Here is a 4,360-nt window from a genome sequence, read left to right on the forward strand (position 1 = left end):
TTTTGCAGGATTGCTGTGTCAAAACAAATTCTGAACAGCAAACAGGCTGCACAAAAATGCACTCATACCAATTTAGCTGAGGGAAGAGTCTCCGGTGTCCATTTCTCTCTGTCACGACAGCACAGCATCTTTCTGTCTCTCCGTTAACAAGACCTTTGGAACAAGTTCAAAGTTGCCCATTTCCTACGCATGACTGTAACTGACTTAACGTGCCTCACGTAATAGTGAGAGAGAGCAGAAGAGTGAATGGGCTCTGCCTTCCACCAGCACAGCTTGTAAGTAGAAACGAAATGGTTCAGTTATCCACCAGTGGGGAGAGCGGGATCCCTGGGGACGAGACAAACAGCAGCGTCCTGGGAGCAGGGAGACAGATTGAGAAGCAGATGATCTTGAAACTCTTCCCCAGTTGCAATTCTGGGAGCAATGCATAATGTATTCCATAATGAGCAAGTCTCAGCTGCTTCCGGAGGTGGATGCATCCATGGCTGGTGCCTCGTTAGTCTGGGATATGATTCTAGCTTTGGGTGTTGTAGCGAATGCAGCCGTGTGAGAGTTTCCGGATTCCAATCCCAGTCGAAACATCATTCGTTAAATTGACCTGAGCAAAAATGCCCGATGAATTTTCTCAAAAAGCCACTTCGTTAAATAAGATCGGACTCCCTGAATTAGGGACAGTGCAGAGCTGCCATTGCAGTGAACACGGCGAAGGGAAACAAATGTACAAAGTGAAAACAAGTATTGCAGACTTTTCGCCGGCGCAATCCGAGTCTGAATGAATCCTCCACCTGTATTACGCTCAATTCTGAGGGTGATACTTCAGGAAGCGGGGAAGTGAAGTAAGTGCAGACGGCGCTGAACAGGTTAACGTGAATGGTGCCATCCTGAGGAATGTCAGCAATGAAGGGAGATTGTAAAGTTTGGGACTGCTCTCTTTAGAGAACAGAGGGCTGAAAGCTGGTCTGATTGAAGTTTTCCACGTCATGAGGGTTTTAGACAGAAGAAATAATGCAGTGAAAATGCTCCCAGGCCTGAAAGGGTCGAGAACGATTTGGCAGAGATTGAAAGTCATCAGGAAAATAAGTAAAAGTGACATTAGGAATACCGTTTTCGCACAGGGAGTGGGGTCAGTAAGTCGCTGTCTGACAGTGACAAAGAGGCAGATTCAATGGACACAAAAGGGAATTTGGTGGGCATGTTCAATGTAACAATGTGCAAGAGTTACAGGGACAAGGCGACAGAATGAGACACTTATTTACATATTGTGTTGAGCCAGCAGAGCAAAGGTGGGCTGCATGGCCTCAGTCTGCGCTGTCACACATTTTGTGATTCTGAGTGAAATCAGAGTTGGACCAACAGAACGTAGGAAATTTGACAACGGATATATTCTGCCCAACAGGATACTCCATCACAGCAATGAAGGTGTTTTGACATCATTCTCGAAGGTACATGACACAGTGCATATTCAAAACCGAGTATTCCTTTGAATCACTGAGTAATTTGTTTACAGTTATTCAGTCGAGGTGAGCGGAGTTGCGCATTGGGAGCCACTCCAGTTGATAGGTCGAAGCCGTTTTCTCCTGTTTGATCGTCCCACTCGCACTCCAATTTGCTGTGCTTCCAGTCAGTAGATGCAGATCACTATCCCATACTGATACATGGGACACGACGACCCAGCTGTGGTGACAAGCTTGTGAAGGGCTGAGTGCTCTTCTCCTGTTCTCTGTCTGGCTGCTATGATCCGAATCATCAAACCTCTCTTCTCCGAGATAGGAATAAACTAGTGAAGGTGAAACACATCAGTTGCGGTGTGTTCCATGCGCAGGAGGCCCTGCATTAATTCCCCACGCTGTTTCACACAGCAGCAGCCTCTCGGTGAATTACACTTGGCAAAAAAATCGATTGAACCAAATCAGTGTCCGCCATTGGATTTTCCTGACACCGTTTATAAAATTCTGGCTCACCGTTAATGTGGAGAGGGGTCGTCAGACTGTAGTTTCCGCTCCTTCTGTTGAATAAAGATAATTTTAACTGTGTCCAGTGAGAGGAAAGGATTTGCATTTGGTGGGAAACATTTCTATCTGAACTCGCTGTCACTCCCCTTGAAAGCTTGAAAGATTGAAACATAAAGCTGGGAGTCTCTGGATTATGTTGTAAAAATATTGGTGTTATGTTACTCACACCGCGCTGTCACCAACTGAACGAAGCGACTGCCCAGAGGGAGGCGGCTCTGTTTAAATCCCGTGATGAACCCGGGGAGCTGAGCATTTACCCAAACAATGGGCACACCACCTCCCTGACACAGAGTTCACAAATCAAACTGACAGCAAAGATTCACGTGAGATCGAAAGTTTCCGAAAAAAAGATTTGGCTCAACAGATATCCGGAGTGAACGCACTCCTTTCTTGATTTGAAATGTAAGAAGTCAACGTCAGTGAGCCTGACGTGACTCGAACACGCAACCGTCTGATCTGGAGTCAGACGCGCTACCGTTGCGCCACAAGCTCACTAGGTGATTTGTGAGCTCTATTCATGCTTAAGGAAGGTGATCGCGCCGCAATGATTTTACGTTTTGAACGACAACGGAGATCAACAGTTCATGTCCGTTCTGTCTCTCCCACCTCTCCTTCTGTCTCTCCAAACAATTGCCAACTCTACCTCAATAAAAAGCTGAAAGAACTGCGGATGCTGTATATCAGAAACAAAAAAACAGGAGTTGCCGGTGACCCTTCCACAGAACAGATGGTGATTGGGAAAACGTTGGTTTATATGCAGGAGATATTGTGGGAGGAAGGCGGATGCAGTAAATGATAGATCAGGACAGAGCCCAAAGCGAGGGAAGAACTGTTGGACAGGAAAGAGAGTTGATAACGATCTGCGTGGGAGGGTGAATGGAGACTGTACGTGGCTCAGAATAGGTAGTGTGTAATGACACATTGTGTGAGAACAAGGCTTGTGTGTGTGGAAGGGATGAGGATACTATGGAGTTCAGGCCCTAGAATTATTTAATTCGATATTGGGACCGGAGGATGTATGGTCCCCAAGTGAAATATTCGGTGCTCTTCGTTCTGCTGGTGCTGAGCTTCACTGGAACACTACAGTAAACCTGAGACAGAGATATTGGCCAGGGAACAGGGTGGGGTGTGGAATTGGCAGGCAACTGGAAGCTCAGGTTCTTTTTGCGGGCAGAACGTAGATGTTTTGTGCAGCAGTCACCCAGTTTAGGCTTCGTTTTCCCCATTGTAGATGAGACCACATTGTGAGCAGCAAATGCAGTAGATTGGGCTGTGGGAAGAGCAGGTAAAGTGCTGCTTCAACTGGAAGGTAAGTTTGGGCCCTTGGATAGTGAGGAGGGAGCGGTAAATGGGCTGGTGTCACACATTCGGCAGTTGCAAGGTAAAGTGCCGTTGGACTATTGGGTTAGGGTTGATAGGAATGAAGGCAGGAGTTGACCCAAGGTATAACTCCTGCCCATTTACTTATCCGCCAAATAGAGAAATTTGTTAAGTGTGTACAAGGAAATTTTCTAATTCACAACGAGGATGTACATACTGGCGAGGGTGCAAAACCTAAGGGCCAGCAACCATAATTCTATTAACATTACAAATAGTGATTGAAAATAATATATCAGATCTAAAGGTTGAAGTTCTAAATTGGAGGAAGACTCAAGTATGAGGCAAGAATTTAATCTAATCTTTCAAAAGCTGATTGGGGGCAGATGTTCGCAGGTTAAAGGTCTGCTGGAAAATGGGAAGCCTTGAAATATGAGATGTCAAGAATCCACACACAGTATATTCCTGTTCGGGTGAAAGGAAAGGCTGGTCGGTGTAGGGAATGCTGGATGACCAGAGAAATTGAGATTTTGGTTAAGATAAAGAAGGATGCATACGTCAGGTATCGACAGAGAGATCGAGTGAATCCTAAGAGAATAAAGGCAGTACGAGCATACTTAAGAGGGAAATCATGAGGGCAAAAAGGGGACATGAGATCGCTTTGGCAAATAGAGTTAAGGATAACCCAAAGGGTTTTTTTTTTATAAATACGTTAAGGACAAAAGGATAACAAGGGAGAGAATAGGTCCCCTCAAAGATCAGCAAGGCGGCCTTTGTGTGGAGCTGCAGTAGATCGTGGCGGGGTGGGGGTCGGGAATACTGAACGGATATTATGCATCAGTGTTGACTGTGGAGAAAGGGCATGGAAGATATAGAATGTGAGAAAGTAGATGGTGACATGTTGAAAAAATGTCCATATGGCAGATGATAAATTGCTGGATATCTTGAAATGCATAAAAGTGGATAAATCCCAAGGACCTGATCAGGAGTACCCTTTCACTCTATGGGAAACTGGGGAAGTGATTGCTGGG

The 4,360-nt window shown here is 45.6% G+C and overlaps 1 non-coding gene across 1 annotated transcript; it reads right to left on the reverse strand.

Annotated features, from left to right (window-relative positions):
* Nucleotides 1–2,432: 2,432 nt before the first annotated feature.
* Nucleotides 2,433–2,504, reverse strand: trnaw-cca (transfer RNA tryptophan (anticodon CCA)). The gene has a single exon. It is a non-coding gene; the product is annotated as a tRNA-Trp (tRNA).
* Between the last annotated feature and the right edge of the window lie 1,856 nt (nt 2,505–4,360).

This window comes from Chiloscyllium punctatum, chromosome 36, assembly GCF_047496795.1.
Source record: "Chiloscyllium punctatum isolate Juve2018m chromosome 36, sChiPun1.3, whole genome shotgun sequence".
Lineage (NCBI taxonomy): Eukaryota > Metazoa > Chordata > Chondrichthyes > Orectolobiformes > Hemiscylliidae > Chiloscyllium > Chiloscyllium punctatum.